General features: G+C 37.6%; 1 non-coding gene across 1 annotated transcript; it reads right to left on the minus strand.

Annotated features, from left to right (window-relative positions):
• Nucleotides 1-15,775: 15,775 nt before the first annotated feature.
• LOC112752241 (small nucleolar RNA R71) lies at nt 15,776-15,883 on the minus strand. Its single transcript, XR_003176689.1, has one exon. It is a non-coding gene; the product is annotated as a small nucleolar RNA R71 (small nucleolar RNA).
• Between the last annotated feature and the right edge of the window lie 9,716 nt (nt 15,884-25,599).

Below are 25,599 nucleotides of genomic sequence, written 5' to 3' on the forward strand. Positions count from 1 at the left end.
GTAAACCACAAGTTTACTAGCCCAAATGAATTCATAACTTGGCATGATAGATTGGGTCATCCAGGAACAACCATGATGCCGAGAATTATTGAAAACTCCCATGGACATTCACTAAAGAACCATAAAATTCTTAAATCTAGTGAATTTTTTTGTGCTGCATGTTCTTAGGGGAAGTTAATTTTAAAGCCATCACCAGTAAAGACTGGATTTGAGTCCCCTGAATTCCTAGAAAGGATTCAAGGCGATATATGTGAACCTATTCATCCACCATGTGGATCTTTTAGATATTTTATGATCCTAATAGACGCATCGTCGAGATGGTCTCATGTGTGCTTATTGTCTTCTCGCAACTTGGCGTTTGCGAGATTACTGGCTCAAATTATTCGATTAAAAGCACAATTTCCAGAAAATCCAATCAAAGCAATTCATCTTGATAATGCTGGTGAATTTACTTCCCAAGCTTTTGATGCTTATTGTATGGCTAATAGAATAAGTGTTGAACATCCAATAGCTTATGTTCACACACAAAATGGGTTAGCAGAATCACTTATTAAACGCCTCCAATTAATTGCTAGACCCTTACTTATGAGAACAAATCTCCCAACTTCGACTTGGGGGTATGCTATTCTACATGCTGCAGCACTTATTTGTTTGAGGCCAACGAGTTACCATCAGTTCTCTCCTATGCAATTAGCTTTTGGCCAGCAGCCAAATGTTTCCCATTTAAGAATATTCGGGTGTGCAGTGTATGTTCCTATTGCACCACCTTCTCACACCAAAATGGGACCCCAAAGAAAATTGGGGATATATGTTGGATATGATTCTCCCTCTATAGTAAGGTATCTTGAGATACAAACTGGGGATGTATTTAAAGCTTGGTTTGTGGATTGCCATTTTGATGAATCAAAATTTCCAACATTAGGGGGAGAGAATAAGCTTCCTGAAAAGGAATTTAATTGGAATGCATCATCCTTGATGCATTTAGATCTTCGATCAGGGAAATGTGAACTAGAAGTTCAAAAGATTATATATTTGCAAAGAATAGCAAATGAATTGCCTGATGCATTTTCCGATACAAAGAGGATAACCAAGTCTTATATACCAACAGAAAATGCCCTAATTCGAATTGATGTCCCAGTTGGACAAATTGCCACTGAAGCAAATTCACGCCAGAAGCGTGGCAGGCCTGTCGGTTCCAAAGACACAAATTCTCGAAAAAGAAAAGAGGTAAATACGATCCCTGTTGAAAAAGACATAGTAGAGACACCTGCAGTTGTCCAAAATTTTGATATAGTTTTAATGCCAGAAGATGTTCAGGTACCTGAAATTTGTGAAAATGACGAGTGGTGCACGAAATTGTGATCTCAGACAACGGCGCCAGAAACTCTGTACGCACGTCTTAATAAATCGTTTTTCATTCACAACTTCGATACAACTAACCAGCAAGTGCACTGGGTCGTCCAAGTAATAAACCTTACGTGAGTAAGGGTCGATCCCACGGAGATTGTTGGTATGAAGCAAGCTATGGTCACCTTGTAAATCTCAGTCAGGCGGATATAAAATAGTTATGGAGTTTTCGAAATTAAATAATAAGTAAACATAAAATAAGGATAGAAACACTTATGTAATTCATTGGTGAGAATTTCAGATAAGCGTATAGAGATGCTTTCGTTCCTCTGAATTTCTGCTTTCCTGCTGTCTTCATCCAATCAGTCTTACTCCTTTCCATGGCTGGCTTTATGTAAGGACATCACCGTTGTCAATGGCTACTTTTAATCCTCTCTGGAAAATGGTCCGATGCGCTGTCACTGCATGGCTAATCGTTTGGAGGCCTCACCTTTGTCAATGGCTGCATCCCATCCTCTTGTGAAAATGGTCCAAATGCTCTGTCATAGCATGGCTAATCATCTGAGGTTCTCGATCATACTGGAATAGGATTCACCTTCCTTTTGCGTCTGTCACTACGCCCAGCACTCGCGAGTTTGAAGTTCGTCACAGTCATTCAATCCCAGAGTCCTACTCGGAATACCACAGACAAGGTTTAGACTTTCCGGACTCTCATGAATGCCGCCATCAATCTAGCTTATACCACGAAGATTCTGATTAAGAGATCCAAGAGATACTCATTCAATCTAAGGTAGAACGAAAGTGGTTGTCAGGCACGCGTTCATAGGGAATGATGATGATTGTCACGTTCATCACATTCAGGTTGAAGTGCGAATGAATATCTTAGAAGCAGAATAAGTTGAATTGAATAGAAAAACAGTAGTACTTTGCATTAATCTTTGAGGAACAGCAGAGCTCCACACCTTAATCTATGGAGTGTAGAAACTCTACCGTTGAAAATACATAAGTAAAAGGTCCAGGCATGGCCAAATGGCCAGCCCCCAAAACGTGATCACAGGATCAAAAATACAATCCAGGATGTCTAATACAATAGTAAACAGTCCTATTTATACTAAACTAGTTACTAGGGTTTACAGAAGTAAGTAATTGATGCATAAATCCACTTCCGGGGCCCACTTGGTGTGTGCTTGGGCTGAGCTTGAATGTTACACGTGTAGAGGCTCTTTCTGGAGTTGAACGCCAGGTTGTAACGTATTTCTGGCGTTCAACTCTGGTTTGTGACGTGTTTCTGGCGTTTAACTCCAGACAGCAGCATAGAACTGGCGTTCAACGCCCTTTTACATCGTCTAAACTTGGCCGAAGTATGGACTATTATACATTGATGGAAAGCCCTGGATGTCTACTTTCCAACGCAATTAGAAGCGCGCCACCTTGAGTTCTGTAGCTCCAGAAAATCCACTTTGAGTGCAGGGAGGTCAGAATCCAACAGCATCAGCAGTCCTTCTTCTACCTCTGAATCTGATTTTTGCTCAAGTCCCTCAATTTCAGCCAGAAAATACCTGAAATCACAGAAAAACACACAAAATCATAGTAAAGTCCAGAAATGTGAATTTAACATAAAAACTAATGAAAATATCCCTAAAAGTAACTAGATCCTACTAAAAACATACTAAAAACAATGCCAAAAAGCGTATAAATTATCCGCTCATCACAACACCAAACTTAAATTGTTGCTTGTCCCCAAGCAACTGAAAATCAAATAGGATAAAAAAAAAGAATATACTATAAATTCCAAACTATCAATGAAACATAGCTCCAATCAAATGAGCGGGACTTATAGCTTTTTGCCTCTTGAATAGTTTTGGCATCTCACTTTATCCATTGAAGTTCAGAATGATTGGCATCTATAGGAACTCAGAGTTCAGATAGTGCTATTGATTCTCCTAGTTCAGTATGATGATTCTTGAACACAGCTATTTTATGAGTCTTGGCCGTGACCCTAAGCACTTTGTTTTCCAGTATTACCACCGGATACATAAATGCCACAGACACATAATTGGGTGAACCTTTTCAGATTGTGACTCAGCTTTGCTAAAGTCCCCAATTAGACGTGTCCAGGGTTCTTAAGCACACTCTTCTTTTGCTTTGGACCATGACTTTAACCGCTCAGTCTCAAGTTTTCACTTGACACCTTCACGCCACAAGCACATGGTTAGGGACAGCTTGGTTTAGCCGCTTAGGCCAGGATTTTATTCCTTTAGGCCCTCCTATCCATTGATGCTCAAAGCCTTGGGATCCTTTTTATTACCCTTGCCTTTTGGTTTTAAGGGCTACTGGCTTTTTGCTCTTGCCTCTTGGTTTTAAGAGCTTTGGCTTTTACTGCTTGCTTTTTCTTTTTCTTCCCTTTTTTTTCGCAAGCTTTGTTCTTTGCTGCTTTTTCTTGCTTCAAGAATCATTTTTATGATTTTTCAGATTATCAAATAACATGTCTCCTTGTCATCATTCTTTCAAGAGCCAACATATTTAACATTCTTAAACAACAAATTCAAAAGACATATGCACTATTCAAGCATTCATTCAGAAAACAAGAAGCATTGTCACCATATCAATATAATTAAACTAAGTTCAAGGATAAATTCGAAACTCATGTACTTCTTGTTCTTTTGAATTAAAACAGTTTTCATTTAAGAGAGGTGATGGATTCATAGGACATTCATAACTTTAAGACAAAGTTACTAAATACTAATGATCATGTAATGAAGACACAAACATGGATAAGCACTTAACATAGAGAAAACGAAAAACAGAGAATGTAAGAACAAGGAATGAGTCCACCTTAGTGATGGTGGCGTTTCCTTCTTGAGGAACCAATGATGTCCTTGAGCTCTTCTATGTCTCTTCCTTGTCTTTGTTGCTCCTCCCTCATTGCTTTTTGATCTTCTCTAATTTCATGAAGGATGATGGAGTGCTCTTGATGTTCCACCCTTAATTGTCCCATGTTGGAACTTAATTCTCCTAGGGAGGTGTTGATTTGCTCCTAATAGTTTTGTGGAGGAAGATGCATTTGAGGCATCTCCGGGATCTCATGGTGATGAGCTTCATGCGTCTCTTGAGATCCATGAATGGGCTCTTTTGCTTGCTCCATCCTTTTCTTAGTGATGGGCTTGTGAGATGAATCTTTCTATCTCCCATGGCTCAGAGGTGGAGGCAATTGCCTTCCCTTTTCTCTTTCTTGAGGTTTCTCTGGCCTTAGGTACCATTAATGGTAATGGAAAAATAAAAAGCTTATGCTTTTACCACACCAAACTTAGAATTTTGCTCGCCCTCGAGCAAGAGAAGAAAGAATAGAAGAAGAAGAAGACAAAAATTTGGAGGAGAGGAGGGAGAGGTGTATTCGGCCATATGGGTGGGATTGGGTGGGAAAGAGATGTTGACTTTTGAAGGTGGGTGGGTGTATGGATGTGAGTGGTAAATGGAAAACAGAAGGGATGACAATGAATGGAGAGAGAGAGAGGGTGAGGTAGGTGGGGATCCTGTGGTGTCCACAGATCCTGAGGTGTCAAGGATTTACATCCCTGCACCCATTAGGCATGTAAAATGCCCTTGCACACAACTCTGGGCGTTCAGCGCCAGATTGGTGCTTGTTCTGGGCGTTGAACGCCCATTTGTTGCCCATTTCTGGCGTTGAACGCCAGAACCATGCTTGTTCTGGGCGTTCAGCGCTAGCTCTTCTCCAGGGTGCAATTCTGGCGTTCAAATGCCCAGATGCTGCCCATTTTGGGCGTTCAGCGCTAGAACCATGCTCTGTTCTGGCGTTGAACGCCAGCCAGATGCTTCTTACTGGCGTTTAAACGCCAGTAAGGTCTTCCTCCAAGGTGTGATTTTTCTTCTGCTATTTTTGATTCCATTTTTAATTTTTATATTTATTTTGTGACTCCACATGATCATGAACCTAATAAAACATGAAAGAATAAGAAAAATAAAATTAGATAAAAATTGGGTTGCCTCCCAAAAAGTGCTTCTTTAATGTCAATAGCTTGACAGTGGGCTCTCATGGAGCCTCACAGATGTTCAGAGCATTGTTGAGACTCCCCAACACCAAACTTAGAGTTTGGATATGGGAGTTCAACACCAAACTTAGAGTTTGGTTGTGGCCTCCCAACACCAAACTTAGAGTTTGACTGTGGGGGCTCTAGTTGACTCTGTTTTGAGAGAAGCTTACTGTGCCTCTTTTCCATGTTTACAGAAGGATGTACTTGAGTTTTAAACTCAAGGGAGTCCCCATTCAATTGAAGGACTAGTTCACCTCTGTTAACATCAATCACAGCTCTTGCTGTGGCTAGGAAGGGTCTTCCAAGGATGATGGATTCATCATCATTCTTCCCAGTATCCAGGACTATGAAATCAGCAGGGATGTAAAGGCCTTCAACCTTTACTAACACGTCCTCTACTTGTCCATAAGCCTATTTTCTTGAATTGTCTGCCATCTCTAATGAGATTTTAGTGGCTTGCACCTCAAAGATTCCCAGTTTCTCTATTACAGAGAGGGGCATGAGGTTTATCCCTGAACCAAGGTCACACAGAGCCTTTTCAAAGATCATGTTGCCTATAGTACAAGGTATTACGAACTTTCCAGGATCCTGTTTCTTCTGAGGCAATGTCAGTTGATCCAGATCACTTAGTTCATTGGTGAACAAGGGAGGTTCATCTTCCCAAGTCTCAATACCAAATAATTTGGCATTCAGCTTCATGATTGCACCAAGGTACTTGGTAACTTGCTCTTCAGTAACATCCTCATTCTCTTCAGAAGAGGAATACTCATCAGAGCTCATGAATGGCATAAGGAGGTCCAATAGAATCTCTATGGTCTCTAGATGAGTCTCAGATTCCTTTGGTTCCTCAAAGGGAAACTCCTTATTGATCACTGGACGTCCCAGGAGGTCTTCCTCACTGGGATTTACGTCTTCCCTTTCCTCTCCAGGTTCGGCCGTGTTGACTATGTCAATGGCCTTGCACTCTCCTTTTGGATTTTCTTCTGTATTGCTTGGGAGAGTACTAGGAGGGATTTCAGTGATCCTTTTACTCAGCTGGCCCACTTGTGCCTCCAAATTTCTAATGGAGGACCTTGTTTCATTCATGAAACTTACAGTGGCCTTAGATAGATCAGAGACTAAGTTTGCTAAATTAGAAGTATTTTGTTCAGAGTTCTCTGTCTGTTGCTGAGCGGATGATGGAAAAGGTTTACTATTGTTAAACCTATTTCTTCCACCATTATTAAAGCCTTGTTGAGGCTTTTGATCCTTCCATGAGAGATTTGGGTGATTTCTCCATGAGAAGTTATAGGTGTTTCCATAAGGTTCACCCATGTAATTCACCTCTGCTATTGCAGGGTTTTCAGGATCATAAGCCTCTTCTTCAGAAGATGCCTCTTGAGTACTGTTGGATGCAGCTTGCATTCCATTCAGACTCTGAGAAATCATATTGACTTGCTGAGTCAATATTTTATTCTGAGCCAATATGGCATTCAGAGTATCAATTTCAAGAACTCCCTTCTTCATAGGCGTCCTATTATTCACAGGATTCCTTTCAGAAGTGTACATGAACTGGTTATTAGCAACCATGTCAATGAGTTCTTGAGCTTCTGCAGGCGTTTTCTTTAGGTGAATGGATCCACCTGCAGAAGTATCCAATGACTTCATAGCTAGTTCATAGAGGGATTCACCTTCTTTCTGTCTGAAGGTCTGAACATCCACTCTAAGCTTACTCAGCTTTTGAGGAGGAAAGAACTTGGCTAAGAAAGCCTTGACCAGCTTATCCCAAGAGTTCAGGCTATCCTTAGGTTGAGAGTCCAACCATACTCTAGCTCTGTCTCTTACAGCAAAAGGAAAAAGCATGAGCCTGTAGACTTCAGGATCTACTCCACTAGTCTTAATAGTATCACAGATCTGCAAGAATTCAGTTAAGAACTGAAAGGGATCTTCAGATGGAAGTCCATGGAACTTGCAGTTCTGCTGCATCAGAGAAACTAATTGAGGTTTCAGCTCAAAATTGTTTGCTCCAATGGCAGGAATGGAGATGCTTCTTCCATGTAAATTGGAATTAGGTGCAGTAAAGTCACCAAGCATCCTCCTTGCATTATTATTATTTTCGGCTGCCATCTCCTCTTCCTGTTCGAAAATTTCTGAAAGGTGCTTGCTGGATTGTTGTAATTTAGCTTCTCTTAGTTTTCTCTTCAGAGTCCTTTTAGGTTCTGGATCTGCTTCAACAAGAATGTTCTTGTCTTTGCTCCTGCTCATATGAAAAAGAGGGACAGAAAAATAATAATAGGGATCCTTTTTACCACAGTATAGAGGTCCCTGTGTGAGTAGAAGAAAAGAAAGAGATGAGAGAGAAAGAGAATTTTCGAAAATAATTTTTGAAAAAGAGTTAGTGATTTTCAAAAATTGTTTTTGAAAAAGGTTAGTAATTTTTCGAAAATTAAAATCAAAAATTAAAATAATTAATTAATCAAAAAGAAATTTTGAAAAAGAGGGAAGATATTTTCGAAAATTAGAGAGAGAGGGAGTTAATTAGGTAGTTTTGAAAAAGATAAGAAACAAACAAAAAGTTAGTTAGTTAGTTGAAACAAATTTGAAAATCAATTTTGAAAAGATAAGAAGATAAGAAGTTAGAAAGGATATTTTAAAATCAAATTTTTGAAAAAGATATGATTTTGAAAAAGATAAGATAGAAAGATATTTTTGAAAAGATATGATTGAAATTAGTTTTGAAAAAGATTTGATTTTTAAAATCACAATTAATGACTTGATTCACAAGAAATCACAAAATATGATTCTAGAACTTAAAGTTTGAATCTTTCTTAACAAGCAAGTAACAAACTTGAAATTTTTGAATCAAAATATTAATTGATGATGTTATTTTTGAAAATTAGGAGATAAAGATAAGAAAAAGATTTTTGAAAAATATTTTTAAAATTTTCAAAAATAAATAAGAAAAATGAAAAAGATTTGATTTTTGAAAAAGATTTTGAAAAAGATAAGATTTTTAAATTGAAAATTTGATTTGACTCATAAAAACAACTAGATTTTAAAAAGTTTTGAAAAAGTCAACTCAAATTTTCGAAATTTATGAGTGAAAAAGGGAAAGATATTTTTTTTTATTTTTGAATTTTTAATGATGAGAGGGAAAAACATGAAAAAGACTCAATGCATGCAAATTTTAGATCAAAACAATGAATGCATGCAAGAATGCTATGAATGTCAAGATGAACACCAAGAACACTATGAAGATCATGATGAACATCAGAACATATTTTTGAAAATTTTATATGCAAAGAAAACATGCAAGACACCAAACTTAGAAATCTTTCATGTTTAGACACTATGAATGCAACAATGCACATGAAAAACAAGAAAAGATGCAAAACAAGAAAACATCAAGATCAAACAAGAAGACTTACCAAGAACAACTTGAAGATCATGAAGAACACCATGAATGCATGAATTTTTCGAAAAATGCAAGATGAACATGCAATTGACACCAAACTTTAAATCTGACTCAAGACTCAAACAAGAAATACAAAATTTTTTTTTATTTTTATGATTTTATGAATTTTTTTATATTTTCTTTTAATTAATTTTTTTTTCGAAAATCATTTTGAAAAAGAAAAATAAGGATTCCAAAAATTTTAATATGAATTCCAGGAATCTTATGCTCTTTAAACTAAAGCTCCAATCAAAGGGTCAGGCATGGCTTAATAGCCAGCCAAGCTTTAGTATGTAACTCAGACATGACACGCCTGACATTCCCTATCCAGAAGAATTAGACATGGCTTTACAGCCAGCCATGCTTCAACATGCTTCATGAAACACTAGAATTCATTCTTAAAAATTCTGAAGAAAAATATATTTTTGAAAACATTTTTATTTTAAAAAATTTTTTCGAAAACAAAGGAGAAATTTTTGAAAGATTTTTGAAATTTTTTTTTGAAAATAAAACAAAAAAGAAAATTACCTAATCTGAGCAACAAGATGAACCGTCAGTTGTCCAAACTCGAACAATCCCCGGCAACGGCGCCAAAAACATGGTGCACGAAATTGTGATCTCAGGCAACGGCGCCAGAAACTCTGTACGCACGTCTTAATAAATCGTTTTTCATTCACAACTTCGATACAACTAACCAGCAAGTGCACTGGGTCGTCCAAGTAATAAACCTTACGTGAGTAAGGGTCGATCCCACGGAGATTGTTGGTATGAAGCAAGCTATGGTCACCTTGTAAATCTCAGTCAGGCGGATATAAAATAGTTATGGAGTTTTCGAAATTATATAATAAGTAAACATAAAATAAGGATAGAAACACTTATGTAATTCATTGGTGAGAATTTCAGATAAGCGTATAGAGATGCTTTCGTTCCTCTGAATTTCTGCTTTCCTGCTGTCTTCATCCAATCAGTCTTACTCCTTTCCATGGCTGGCTTTATGTAAGGACATCACCATTGTCAATGGCTACTTTTAATCCTCTCTGGAAAATGGTCCGATGCGCTGTCACTGCATGGCTAATCGTCTGGAGGCCTCACCCTTGTCAATGGCTGCATCCCATCCTCTTGTGAAAATGGTCCAAATGCTCTGTCACAGCACGGCTAATCATCTGAGGTTCTCGATCATACTGGAATAGGATTCACCCTCCTTTTGCGTCTGTCACTACGCCCAGCACTCGCGAGTTTGAAGTTCGTCACAGTCATTCAATCCCAGAGTCCTACTCGGAATACCACAGACAAGGTTTAGACTTTCCGGACTCTCATGAATGCCGCCATCAATCTAGCTTATACCACGAAGATTCTGATTAAGAGATCCAAGAGATACTCATTCAATCTAAGGTAGAACGGAAGTGGTTGTCAGGCACGCGTTCATAGGGAATGATGATGATTGTCACGTTCATCACATTCAGGTTGAAGTGCGAATGAATATCTTAGAAGCGGAATAAGTTGAATTGAATAGAAAAACAGTAGTACTTTGCATTAATCTTTGAGGAATAGCAGAGCTCCACACCTTAATTTATGGAGTGTAGAAACTCTACCGTTGAAAATACATAAGTGAAAGTCCTATTTATACTAAACTAGTTACTAGGGTTTACAGAAGTAAGTAATTGATGCATAAATCCACTTCCGGGGCCCACTTGGTGTGTGCTTGGGCTGAGCTTGAATGTTACACGTGCAGAGGCTCTTTCTAAGTTGAACGCTAGGTTGTAACGTATTTCTGGCGTTCAACTCTGGTTTGTGACGTATTTCTGGCGTTTAACTCCAGACAGCAGCGTAGACTGGCGTTCAACACCCTTTTACGTCATCTAAACCTGGCCGAAGTATGGACTATTATATATTGATGGAAATCCCTGAATGTCTACTTTCCAACGCAATTGGAAGTGCGCCATTTTGAGTTCTGTGGCTCCAAAAAATCTACTTTGAGTACAGGAAGGTCAGAATCCAACAGCATCAGCAGTCCTTCTTCTACCTCTGAATCTGATTTTTGCTCAAGTCCCTCAATTTCAGCCAGAAAATACCTGAAATCACAGAAAAACACACAAACTCATAGTAAAGTCCAGAAATGTGAATTTAACATAAAAACTAATGAAAATATCCCTAAAAGTAACAAGATTCTACTAAAAACATACTAAAAACAATGCCAAAAAGCGTATAAATTATCCGCTCATCAACGAGATCTCGATAAATTATGTCTTTACAGGAGAGAAATGGGACCGAAATAAGAAAATTGTCAATGAAATATTTGCATATAATGTGGTATTAAATATCATGCATGAAAGTAAGGATCTTGAGCCAAGATCAGTCGAAAAATGTCGACAAAGGAATGATTGGCCAAAATGGGAAGAAGCCATGAAGGCTGAGTTAGACTCACTTGCAAAACGTGAAGTTTCTGGACCTGTAGTCTGTACACCAGAAGATGTAAAACCTGTTGGATACCGATGGATATTTGTGAGAAAACGAAATGAGAAAAATGAAGTTGTGCGCTACAAAGCCCAACTTGTGGCACAAGGTTTCTCACAAAGACCCGGTATAGATTATGAAGAAACGTATTCTCCTGTAGTGGATGCGATAACATTGCGTTATTTGGTCAGTTTATCTGCATATCATAAACTGCATATGCATTTAATAGATGTGGTAACAGCCTATATATACGGCTCATTAGATCATGATATCTATATGAAAGTCCCTGAAGGATGATGAGCGGATAATTTATACGCTTTTTGGCATTGTTTTTAGTATGTTTTTAGTAGGATCTAGTTACTTTTAGGGATGTTTTCATTAGTTTTTATGTTAAATTCACATTTCTGCACTTTACTATGAGTTTGTGTTTTTCTGTGATTTCAGGTATTTTCTTGCTGAAATTGAGGGACTTGAGCAAAAATCAGATTCAGAGGTAGAAGAAGGGCTGCTGATGCTGTTGGATTCTGACCTCCCTGCACTCAAAGTGGATTTTCTGGAGCTACAGAACTCAAAATGGCGCGCTTCAAATTGCTTTGGAAAGTAGACATCCAGGGCTTTCCAGAAATATATAATAGTCCATACTTTGGCTGCGTTTAGACGACGCAAAAGGGCGTTGAACGCCAGTTCTACGCTGCAGTCTGGAGTTAAACGCCAGAAACACGTCACAAACCAGAGTTGAACGCCAGAAACACGTTACAAACTGGCGTTCAACTCCAAGAATGACCTCTCCACGTGTAAACTTCAAGCTCAGCCGAAGCACACACCAAGTGGGCTCCGAAAGTGGATTTATGCATCAATTACTTACTTCTGTAAACCCTAGTAACTAGTTTAGTATAAATAGGACTTTTTACTATTGTATTAGGGATCTTTGATCAGTTTTATGCTATCTTAGACTTTCATGGGGGCTGGCCATTCGGCCATGCCTGGACCATTATCACTTATGTATTTTCAAATGGTAGAGTTTCTGCACTCCATAGATTAAGGTGTAGAGCTCTGCTGTTCCTCATGATTTAATGCAAAGTACTACTATTTTCTATTCAATTCAACTTATTCCGCTTCTAAGATATCCATTCGCACCCAAGAACATGATGAATGTGATGATTATGTGACGCTCATCATCATTCTCACTTATGAACACGTGCCTGACAAACACTTCCGTTCTACATGCAACCAAGCTAGAATGAGTATCTCTTAGATATCTAATACAGGGGACCGAGTCCGAGTTATTAGTATCTTCGTGGTATAAGTTAGAACCCATGGATGGCCATTCCTGAGATCCGGAAAGTCTAAACCTTGTCTGTGGTATTCCGAGTAGGATCTGGGAAGGGATGGCTGTGACGAACTTCAAACTCGCGAGTGCTGGGCGTAGTGACAGACGCAAAAGGATAGTAAATCCTATTCCAGTATGATCAAGAACCTCCAGATGATTAGCCATGCCGTGACAGAGCATTTGGACCATTTTCACAGAGAGGATGGGATGTAGCCATTGACAACGGTGATGCCCTTACAGAAAGCTTGCCATGGAAAGGAGTAAGACTGATTGGATGAAGACAGCAGGAAAGCAGAGATTCAGAGGAGCGAAAGCATCTCTATACGCTTGTATGAAATTCTCACCAATGAATTACATAAGTATTTCTATCTTTATTTTCTATTTATTTATTATTATTATTCGAAAACTCCATAACCATTTGATATCTGCCTGACTGAGATTAACAAGATGACCATAGCTTGCTTCATACCAACAATCTCCGTGGGTTCGACCCTTACTCACGTAAGGTTTTATTACTTGGATGACCCAGTGCACTTGCTGGTTAGTTGTGCGAAGTTGTGAAGTTATGTTTGGACCATGGTATTGTGCACCAGTTATTGGCGCCATTGCCAAAGAGAGAACGAACAACAAATTTTACAACCTCAGAGTAACAATTTTGCATACCAAGTTTTTGGCGCCGTTGCCGGGGATTGTTCGAGTTTGGACAACTGACGGTTCATCGTGTTGCTCAGATTGGGTAATTTTCTTCTTATTTTATTTTCAAAAAGTTTTCAAAAAAATTTTCAAAAATCTTTCAAAAATTTTCTTCTTATTTTATTTTCAAAAATCTTTCAAAAATTTTCTTCTTATTTTATTTTCGAAAATTATTTCAGAATTTTTAAGAATGAATTCTAGTGTTTCATGAAGCATGTTGAAGCCTGGCTGGCTGTAAAGCCATGTCTAAATTCTTTTGGACTGAGGCTTTCAAACCATCATCACAAGAGCAAGCTAGCTGTTCCTAATCCACCTGCTGTTGTATGACTGATTTGTATCTTCTAAAGCTTGGCTGGCTATTAAGCCATGTCTAACCCTCAGATTGGAGCTTTAGACTAAGAGTGCAAGATTCTTGGAATTCATATTAAAAATTTTGAAATCCTTATTTTCTTTTTCAAATAATTTTCGAAAAATACAAAAAAAAATTTATAAAATCATAAAAATAAAAAATATTTTGTGTTTCTTGTTTGAGTCTTGAGTCAATTTTTAAGTTTGGTGTCAATTGCATTTTTTCTAAAAAAAAAAATTTTTTATGCATTTTTCGAAAATTCATGCATTCATAGTGTTCTTCACGATCTTCAAGTTGTTCTTGGCCAGTCTTCTTGTTTGATCTTTATATTTTCTTGTTTTGTGTCTTTTCTTGTTTTTCATATGCATTCTTGCATTCATAGTGTCTATGCATGAAAAATCTCTAAGTTTGGTGTCTTGCATGTTTTTTTTTCATTAAAAATTTTCAAAAATAAGTCTTGATGTTCATCTTGATCTTCAAAGTGTTCTTGGTGTTCATCTTGACATTCATAGTGTTCTTGCATGCATTCATTGTTTTGATCTAAAAATTCTCATGCATTGAGTCATTTTCATATTTTTCTCTTTCATCATTAAAAATTCAAAATTCAAAAAAATATCTTTCCCTTTTTCACTCATAAATTTTCGAAAATTTGAGTTGACTTTTTCAAAAAATTTTAAAATTTAGTTGTTTCTTATGAGTCAAATCAAATTTTCAATTTAAAAATCTTATCTTTTCAAAATCTTTTTTAAAAATCAAATCTTTTTCAAAATTTCTTTCTAATATTTTTGAAAATTTTTCAAATTAATTTTCAAAAATCTTTTTCTTAATTTTATCTCATAATTTTCGAAAATATTATCAACAATTAATGTTTTGATTCAAAAATTTCAAGTTTGTTACTTGCTTGTTAAGAAAGATTCAAACTTTAAGTTCTAGAATCATATCTTGTGATTTCTTGTGAATCAAGTCATTAATTGTGGTTTTAAAAATCAAATCTTTTTCAAAACTAATTTCAATCATATCTTTTCAAAAATATCTTTTTATCTTATCTTTTTCAAAATCATATCTTTTTAATCATATCTCTTCATATCATATCTTTTTCAAAAATCTGATTTTAAAATATCTTTTCCAACTTCTTATCTTCTTATCTTTTCAAAATTGATTTTCAAATCTTTTTCAACTAACTAATTAACTTTTTGTTTGTTTCTTATCTCTTTCAAAACTACCTAACTAACTGTCCCTCTCTAATTTTCGAAAATACCTCCCTCTTTTTCAAAAATTCTTTTTAATTAATTATGTTTAATTTTTTAATTTTAATTTTAATTTTATCTTAATTTTCGAAAATCATTAACTCTTTTTCAAAATTTATTTTTCGAATTCTCTCTCTCCCATCTCCTTCTATTTATTCATTACTTACTAATACTTCTCTTCATCTCATATCTCTGTTATCCTCACCCTTGTGTTTGGATTCTCCTCCCTTCTCTTTCCTTACATTACATTCTTTCCTTCTTCTACTCACCCAAAGGAATCTCTATACTGTGACATAGAGGATTTCATATTTTCTTTGTTATTCCCTTCTTTGTCATATGAGCAGGAGTAAGGACAAGAACATTCTTGTTGAAGCAGATCCTGAACCTGAAAGGACTCTGAAAAGGAAACTAAGAGAAATTAAAATACAACAATCCAGAGACAACCTTACAGGAATTTTCGAACAAGAAGAGGAGATGGCAGCCAAAAATAATAATAATGCAAGGAGGATGCTTGGTGACTTTACTGCACCTAATTCCAATTTACATGGAAGAAGCATCTCCATTCCTGCCATTGGAGCAAACAACTTTGAGCTGAAACCTCAATTAGTTTTTCTGATGCAACAAAACTGCAAGTTTCATGGACTTCCATCTGAAGATCCTTTTCAGTTCTTAACTGAATTCTTGCAGATATGTGATACTATTAAGACTAATGGAGTAGATCCTGAAGTCTACAGGCTCATGCTTTTCCCTTTTGCTGTGAGAGACAAAGCTAGAATATGGTTGGATTCTCAACCTAAAGATAGCCTGAACTCTTGGGATAAGCTGGTCAATGCTTTCTTAGCCAAGTTCTTTCCTCCTCAAAAGCTGAGTAAGCTTAGAGTAGATGTTCAAACCTTTAGACAGAAAGAAGGTGAATCCCTCTATGAAGCTTGGGAGAGATACAAGGAACTGACCAAAAAGTGTCCTTCTGACATGCTTTCAGAATGGACCATCCTGGATATATTCTATGATGGTCTGTCTGAATTAGCTAAGATGTCATTGGATACTTCTGCAGGTGGATCCATTCACCTAAAGAAAACGCCTGCAGAAGCTCAAGAACTCATTGACATGGTTGCTAACAACCAGTTCATGTACACTTCTGAGAGGAATCCTATGAGTAATAGGACGCCTCAGAAGAAGGGAGTTCTTGAAATTGATACTCTGAATGCCATATTGGCTCAGAATAAAATATTGACTCAGCAAGTCAATATGATTTCTCAGAGTCTGAATGGAATGCAAGCTGCATCCAACAGTACTCAAGAGGCATCTTCTGAAGAAGAAGCTTATGATCCTGAGAACCCTGCAATAGCAGAGGTAAATTATATGGGTGAACCTTATGGAAACACCTATAACCCCTCATGGAGAAATCACCCAAATTTCTCATGGAAGGATCAACAAAAGCCTCAACAAGGCTTTAATAATGGTGGAAGAAATAGGTTTAGCAATAGCAAGCCTTTTCCATCATCCACTCAGCAACAGACAGAGAACTCTGAACAAAATACCTCTAATTTAGCAAACTTAGTCTCTGATCTATCTAAGGCCACTTTGAGTTTCATGAATGAAATAAGGTCCTCCATTAGAAATTTGGAGGCACAAGTGGGCCAGCTGAGTAAGAAGATCACTGAAACCCCTCCTAGTGCTCTCCCAAGCAATACAGAAGAAAATCCAAAAGGAGAGTGCAAGGCCATTGATATAACCATCATGGCCGAATCCAAGGAGGAAGGGGAGGATGTGAATCCCAAGGAGGAAGACCTCTTGGGACGTCCAGCGATCAACAAGGAGTTTCCCTTTGAGGAACCAAAGGACTCTGAGGCTCATCTAGAGACCATAGAGATTCCATTGAACCTCCTTACACCCTTCATGAGCTCTGATGAGTATTCTTCTTCTGAAGAGAATGAGGATGTTACTGAAGAGCAAGTTGCCAAGTTGCTTGGTGCAATCATGAAGTTGAATGCCAATTTATTTGGTAGTGAGACTTGGGGAGATGAACCTCCCCTGTTCACCAATGAACTAAATGCATTGGATTAACTAAGATTGCCTCAGAAGAAACAGGATCCTGGAAAGTTCCTAATACCTTGTACCGTAGGCACCATGACCTTGGAGAAGGCTCTATGTGACCTTGGGTCAGGAATAAACCTCATGCCACTCTCTATAATGGAGAAACTGGGAATCTTTGAGGTACAAGCTGCTAAAATCTCATTAGAGATGGCAGACAATTCTAGAAAACAGGCTTATGGACAAGTAGAGGACATATTAGTAAAGGTTGAAGGCCTTTACATCCCTACTGATTTCATAGTCCTAGATACTGGGAAGGATGAGGATGAATCCATCATCCTTGGAAGACCCTTCCTAGCCACAGCAAGAGCTGTGATTGATGTTGATAGAGGTGAACTAGTCCTTCAATTGAATGAGGACTCCCTTGTGTTTAAAACTCAAGGACATCCTTCTGTAAACATGGAAAAGAGGCACAGTAAGCTTCTCTCAGTACAGAGTCAACTAAAGCCCCCTCAGTCAAACTCTAAGTTTGGTGTTGGGAGGCCTCAGCCAAACTCTAAGTTTGGTGTTGAACTCCCATATCCAAACACTAAGTTTGGTGTTGGGAGTCTACAAAATTGACCTGATCACCTGTGTGGCTCCATGAGAGCCCACTGTCAAGCTATTGACATTAAAGAAGCGCTTGTTGGGAGGCAACCCAATTTTTATTTATCTAATTTTATTTTTATTTTCATTGTTCTTTCATGTTTTATTAGGTTCATGATCATGTGGAATCACAAAATAAATACAAAAATTAAAAACAGAATAAAAAAACAGCAGAAAAAAATCACACCCTAGAGGAAGGACTTACTGGCGTTTAAACGCCAGTAAGGAGCATCTGGCTGGCGTTCAACGCCAGAACAGAGCATGGATCTGGCGTTGAACGCCCAAAACAAGAAGCATCCTGGCGTTCAGACGCCAGGAATGCACACTGAGAAAAGCTGGCGCTGAACGCCAGAAACAAGCATGAAGCTGGCGTTCAACGCCAGAAACATGCTGCAGATGGGCGCTGAACGCCCAGAACAAGCATCAATTCGGCGTTTAAACGCCAGAATTGTATGCAAAGGCATTTTACATGCCTAATTGGTGCAGGGATGCAATTCCTTGACACCTCAGGATCTGTGGACCCCACAGGAAACGCCGAATTGATGCAAAGGCATTTTACATGCCTAATTGGTGCAGGGATGCAATTCCTTGACACCTCAGGATCTGTGGACCCCACAGGATCATCTCAGCATCTGTGGACCCCACAGGATCCCCAATAAACACCCTTCCCCAAAACCCTTCACCAATCACCTCAAGCTCTCTTCCCTATTACCTATTCACCACTCACATCCACCTACTCTTCCCCATAAACCTACTTCATACACCCCACCTACCTTCAAAATTTAAAATCACTTTCCCACCCAAACCCACCCTAAATGGTCGAACCTAACCCCTCTCCCTCCACTATATAAACCCCTCCATTCTTCTTCATTTTCACACAACACAACCCTCTCCTCCTCTTCTTGGCCGAAAAACATCTCTCTCTCCCTCTCCTCCATTTCTTCTTCTTCTTCATCTATTCTTTCTTTTCTTGCTCAAGGGCGAGCAATATTCTAAGTTTGGTGTGGTAAAAGCATAAAGCTTTTTGTTTTTCCATTACCATTGATGGCACCTAAGACCGGAGAATCCTCTAGAAAAGGGAAAGGGAAGACAAAAGCTTCCACCTCCGAGTCATGGAAGATGGAAAGATTCATCTCCAAAGCCCATCAAGACCACTTCTATGATGTTGTGGCCAAGAAGAAGGTGATCTCCGAGGTCCCTTTCAAACTCAAGAGAAATGAGTATCCGAAAATCCGACATGAAATCCAAAGAAGAGGTTGGGAAGTTCTAACAAAACCCATCCAACAAGTTGGAATTCTAATAGTTTAAGAGTTCTATGCAAATGCATGGATCACTAGGAACCATGATCAAAGTAAGAACCCGAACCCAAAGAATTATCTCACCATGGTTCGGGGGAAATACTTAGATTTTAGTCTAAAAAATGTGAGGTTGGCGTTTAACTTGCCTATGATACAAGGAGATGCACACCCCTACACTAGAAGGGTCAACTTTGATCAAAGGTTGGACCAAGTCCTCATGGACATATGTGTGGAAGGAGCTCAATGGAAGATTGACTCAAAAGGCAAACCAGTTCAACTTAGAAGACTGGACCTCAAGCCTGTGGCTAGAGGATGGTTGGAGTTCATCCAACGCTCCATCATTCCCACTAGTAACCGATCCGAAGTTACTGTGGATCGAGCCATCATGATTCATAGCATCATGATTGGAGAGGAAGTAGAAGTTCATGATGTCATCTCCCTTGAACTCTACAAAATAGCCGAAAAGCCCTCCCCCTTGGCAAGGCTAGCTTTCCCTCATCTTATTTGCCATCTATGTTACTCAGCTGGAGCTTTCATAGAAGGAGACATTCCCATTGAGGAAGAGAAGCCCATCACTAAGAAAAGGATGGAGCAAACAAGAGAGCCCACTCATGGAGCTCAAGAAACACGTGAGGAAGCTCATCATCAAGAAATCCCTGAGATACCTCAAGGGATGCACTTTCCTCCACAGAATTTTTGGGAGCAAATCAACACCTCCCTAGGAGAACTAAGTTCCAACATGGGACAACTAAGGGTGGAACATCAAGATCACTCCATCATCCTCCATGAAATTAGAGAAGATCAAAGAGCTATGAGAGAAGAGCAACAAAGACAAGGAAGAGACATAGAAGAGCTCAAGGACATCATTGGTTCCTCAAGGAGAAAACGCCACCATCACTAAGGTGGACTCATTCCTTGTTCTTAAACTTTCTGTTTTTCATTTTCTTATGTTAAATGTTTATCTATGTTTGTGTCTTTATTACATGATCATTAGTGTCTAAGTGTCTATGCCTTAAAGTAGTGAATATGAATCCATCACCTCTCTTAAATGGAAAAATGTTTTAATTACAAAAGAACAAGAAGTACATGAGTTTCAAATTTATCCTTGAACTTAGTTTAATTATTTTGATGTGGAGACAATACTTTTTGTTTTCTGAATGAATGCTTGAACAGTGCATATGTCTTTTGAAGTTGATGTTTTAGAATGTTAAATATGTTGGCTCTTGAAAGAATGATGAACAGGAGACATGTTATTTGATAATCTGAAAAATCATAAAAATGATTCTTGAAGCAAGAAAAAGCAGTGAATACAAAAGCTTGCAGAAAAAAATGGCGAAAAAAAATAAAAAAGAGAAAAAGCAAGCAGAAAAGCCAAAAGCTCTTAAAACCAAAAGGCAAGAGCAAAAAGCCAATAACCCTTAAAACCAAAAGGCAAGGGTAAATAAAAAGGATCCCAAGGCTTTGAACATCAGTGAATAGGAGGGTCTAAAGGAATAAAATCCTGGCCTAAGCGGCTAAACCAAGCTGTCTCTAACCATGTGCTTGTGGCGTGAAGGTGTCAAGTGAAAACTTGAGACTGAGCGGTTAAAGTCAAGGTCCAAAGCAAAAGAAGAGTGTGCTTAAGAACCCTGGACACCTCTAATTGGGGACTTTATCAAAGCTGAGTCACAATCTGAAAAGGTTCACCCAATTATGTGTCTGTGGCATTTATGTATCCGGTGGTAATACTGGAAAACAAAGTGCTTAGGGCCACGGCCAAGACTCATACAGTAGTTGTGTTCAAGAATCAACATACTGAACTAGGAGAATCAATAACACTATCTGAACTCTGAGTTCCTATAGATGCCAATCATTCTGAACCTCAATGGATAAAGTGAGATGCCAAAACTATTCAAGAGGCAAAAAGCTACAAGTCCCGCTCATCTGATTGGAGCTATGTTTCATTGATAGTTTGGAATTTATAGTATATTCTCTTCTTTTTATCCTATTTGATTTTCAGTTGCTTGGGGGACAAGCAACAATTTAAGTTTGGTGTTGTGATGAGCGGATAATTTATACACTTTTTGGCATTGTTTTTAGTATGTTTTTAGTAGGATCTAGTTACTTTTAGGGATGTTTTCATTAGTCTTTATGTTAAATTCACATTTCTGGACTTTACTATGAGTTTGTGTGTTTTTTTGTGATTTCAGGTATTTTCTGGCTGAAAATGAGGGACTTGAGCAAAAGTCAGATTCAGAGGTAGAAGAAGGACTGCTGATGCTGTTGGATTCTGACCTCCCTGCACTCAAAGTGGATTTTCTGGAGCTACAGAACTCAAAATTGCGCGCTTCCAATTGCGTTGGAAAGTATACATCCAGGGCTTTCCAGCAATATAATAGTCCATACTTTGGCCGAGTTTAGACGACGCAAAAGGGCGTTGAACGCCAGTTCTACGTTGCAGTCTGGAGTTAAACGCCAGAAACACGTCACAAACCAGAGTTGAACGCCAGAAACACGTTACAAACTGGCGTTCAACTCCAAGAATGACCTCTCCACGTGTAAACTTCAAGCTCAGCCCAAGCACACACCAAATAGGCCCCGGAAGTAGATTTTTGCATCAATTACTTACTTCTGTAAACCCTAGTAACTAGTTTAGTATAAATAGGACTTTTTACTATTGTATTAGGGATCTTTGATCAGTTTTATGCTATCTTAGACTTTCATGGGGGCTGGCCATTCGGCCATGCCTGGACCATTATCACTTATGTATTTTCAAACGGTAGAGTTTCTGCACTCCATAGATTAAGGTGTGGAGCTCTGCTGTTCCTCATGATTTAATGCAAAGTACTACTATTTTCTATTCAATTCAACTTATTCCGCTTCTAAGATATCCATTCGCACCCAAGAACATGATGAATGTGATGATTATATGACACTCATCATCATTCTCACTTATGAACGCGTGCCTGACAAACACTTCCGTTCTACATGCAACCAAGCTAGAATGAGTATCTCTTAGATATCTAATACAGGGGACCGAGTCCGAGTTATTAGTATCTTCGTGGTATAAGTTAGAACCCATGGATTGCCATTCCTGAGATCCAGAAAGTCTAAACCTTGTCTGTGGTATTCCGAGTAGGATCTGGGAAGGGATGGCTGTGACGAACTTCAAACTCGCGAGTGCTGGGCGTAGTGACAGACGCAAAAGGATAGTAAATCCTATTCCAGTATGATCAAGAACCTCCAGATGATTAGCCATGCCGTGACAGAGCATTTAGACCATTTTCACAGAGAGGATCGGATGTATCCATTGACAACGGTGATGCCCTTACAGAAAGCTTGCCATGGAAAGGAGTAAGACTGATTGGATGAAGACAGCAGGAAAGCAGAGATTCAGAGGAACGAAAGCATCTCTATACGCTTGTCTGAAATTCTCACCAATGAATTACATAAGTATTTCTATCTTTATTTTCTGTTTATTTATTATTATTATTCAAAAACTCCATAACCATTTGATATCCGCCTGACTGAGATTAATAAGATGACCATAGCTTGCTTCATACCAACAATCTCCGTGGGATCGACCCTTACTCACATAAGGTTTTATTACTTGGACGACCCAGTGCACTTGCTGGTTAGTTGTCCGAAGTTGTGAAGTTATGTTTGGACCATGGTATTGTGCACCAGTTATTGGCGCCATTTCCAGGGAGAGAACGAACAAAAAATTTTACAACCTCAGAGTAACAATTTCGCATACCGAAGGACTAAAGATATCTAAACCATCCAATGAATATTCGCAAGTGTTATACTCAGTCAAATTGCAAAGATCTTTATATGGTCTAAAGCAATCTGGACGAATGTGGTATAGTCGTCTTATTGAGTATCTGGCCAAAAATGGATTCAAGAATGATGATATCTGTCCATGTGTTTTCATAAAAAAATCTGCATCTGGATTCATTATAATTGCTGTGTACATTGATGATTTAAATATCATTGGAACTCCTGAAGAGATTCCAACAATTATAAAAACTCTAAAAGAAGAGTTTGAGATGAAAGATCTTGGAAAGACTAAATTTTGTCTCGGCCTGCAGATCGAGAATATAAAAAATGGGATCTTTTTTCATCAAACAACATACACAGAAAAAATCTTGAAGAGATTTTATATGTATAAGTCACATCCATTAAGTACCCCAATGATTGTAAGGTCTTTGGATGTGGAAAAGGATCAATTCTGCCCTAAAGAAGAAAATGAAGATATCCTTGGTCCTGAAGTACCATATCTTAGTGCCATTGGAGCACTAATGTATCTTGCTAATAATACAAGACCCGATATATCATTTACTGTGAATTTACTAGCAATATATAGTTCCTCTCCAACCAGAAGACATTGGAATAGAATCAAACAAATCTTTTGATTTCTTCATAGAACTGGTTGATATGGGATTGTTTTATCCTTATGGATCCAAGTCACAACTAGTTGGCTATATAGATGCTGGATACTTGTCTGATCCACATAAAGGGAGATCTCAAATAGGATATCTGTTTACATACGGTGGAACAGCTATATCATGGAGGTCTACAAAACAGACGATTACAGCAACATCCTCTAATCATGCCGAAATACTAGCGATTCATGAAGCAAGTCGCGAGTGTTTTTGGCTCAGGAGTTTGATCCAATATATTCTGTCATCATGTAGACTGATTGATCATAAGATAGCTCCAACTATCCTGTTTGAAGATAATACAGCATGCATTACTCAACTTAAAGGCGGATACATTAAAGGTGATAGAACAAAGCATATTTCTCCCAAATTCTTCTTCACTCATGATCTTCAAAATCAAGGAACAATTGATATCCAACAGATCCGATCAAGTAATAATCTGGCATATTTATTCACAAAGTCACTCCCAAAATCCTCCTTTGAAAGATTGGTACATGAGATTGGGATGCGCCGATTTCGAGACATTAAATGATGTCGACAAGAGGGGGAGACTGTACTCTTTTTTTCTTTGGTCAGGTTTTTTTTCTATTGGGTTTTTCTTGACAAGGTTTTAAATGAGGCAGTCTCCATCACAAAGGATATTGTACTCTTTTTCCTTCACTAAAGTTTTTTCCTATTGGATTTTTCTTTAGTAAGGTTTTAACGAGGCATAATCTTAAATGGGCATCCAAGAGGGAGTGTTGTGATAAGAATGAGTATGTGGATGCCATTTATTATGGACGGCTCACACATTCTCAAAACTGATTACATTAAAGAGGTGTTTGAAAGTGTAAACATTTCACCTCTATAAATAAGAAAATGTAATTGTACATACCCAACAACAACATAAATAAAAGCACTTCTCGCTTTTCTTTTCATATTCTACTAATACAATATCAATATATTATAGGAAATACTTCACGTGCGCCACGGTACGGGATTAGAGTTTCAAAACTCCAATGTCTAAAAGCGTTCAGATTTAATATAAAAAATTTCATTGACTAAGATGAAGCAAAACTTTGATATTGTGGACTCAGGTTAGGTGGGATGTAGCGTGGAGATTTGACTGGTCGTGAAAGTGAGTTGTTAACCCAATGTTAAAGGCCAGATTTGGCCAAATTTTAATTGAGTGAACTGACGGGATTTGTAGCCGGCTACCCTAACAGCTGCATGGCCTTAGGCTTCCGGACATGGACATTGAGGTCCGATTAATCATGGGCCCTTTAATGACATATTGAGGTAAAACCCAAAAAAATAAAAAAAAAAAGAGAAATTGAGGTGGGCTTGTGGGACATGGTTTATTTTTTAGAAATGGAATATTTTAATAATTTGTAACTCGTGTTAAAGGAAAGTGTTCTTTTCATATGGCTAAGATGATCAAACCAAAAAAAGAAATTAAATTTAAAAAATCAGAATTGAGACTGAAAAAACATTGTGAAAAATAATAACAAGAATAACACAATGACATATGTTAACAAAAAAAGATTAAACACAATCTTACTTGATTTTTGTAATATATCAAAACTAATAATTCCAAAAAATTAGTTTTGTTTTTTAAAGGTTTAGGGATATTATGAATTTGTTTGAATGTATTAAATTATTTTTGCTATATAATTCAGTTTTGATACATAACAAGAATAGAATTAATGTACTTAATTGTTAATTCAGTTTTCATATATAACAAGAAGTAAATAAAAAGGATTGTTTTTAATGTAATTATTTTATTAACATATTTTATTGTGATGTTTATAAATTATATCGCAAACTTTTTTCAGTTTAACTTATTTTTCATTTTATAAATTTAATGGAAGTAGAAGTTAAATTAAAGTGGATAGGTTGTTATTTTTAATCTCCGGAATGCTAGCAAAATTAAACTACATCTCATATAGAAAAGCATATATGTTAAAACAGAAATAGACTAAAAACACAAGCACAAGCACCTCATTTTGCGTTTGGTAAATTAAAAAGCTCAAGTGCTTGTGTTTGCAGCTTTTAAAAGTTAGAGGTGCTTTTGAAAGCACCTAACAAGGAGCTTTTCAAAGTTGACTTGTGCTTTTTAAAATTTAAAAGTCTAATATAACCTCATATGTTAACTAATTTTCAATTTTAATGCTTGCATTTATGTCTATTATAGTATTTTTAAATTTTAAAAGCTATTTTACCAAATGCAATTGTTGTTGCTTGTGTTTATTGAAAGCTATTTTTTAATTTAATTTACCAAACATAAATGCTACAATTTTTATAAAGCCATCTTTTA

This window comes from Arachis hypogaea, chromosome 15 (assembly GCF_003086295.3).
Source record: "Arachis hypogaea cultivar Tifrunner chromosome 15, arahy.Tifrunner.gnm2.J5K5, whole genome shotgun sequence".
NCBI classification, from domain to species: Eukaryota; Viridiplantae; Streptophyta; class Magnoliopsida; order Fabales; family Fabaceae; genus Arachis; species Arachis hypogaea.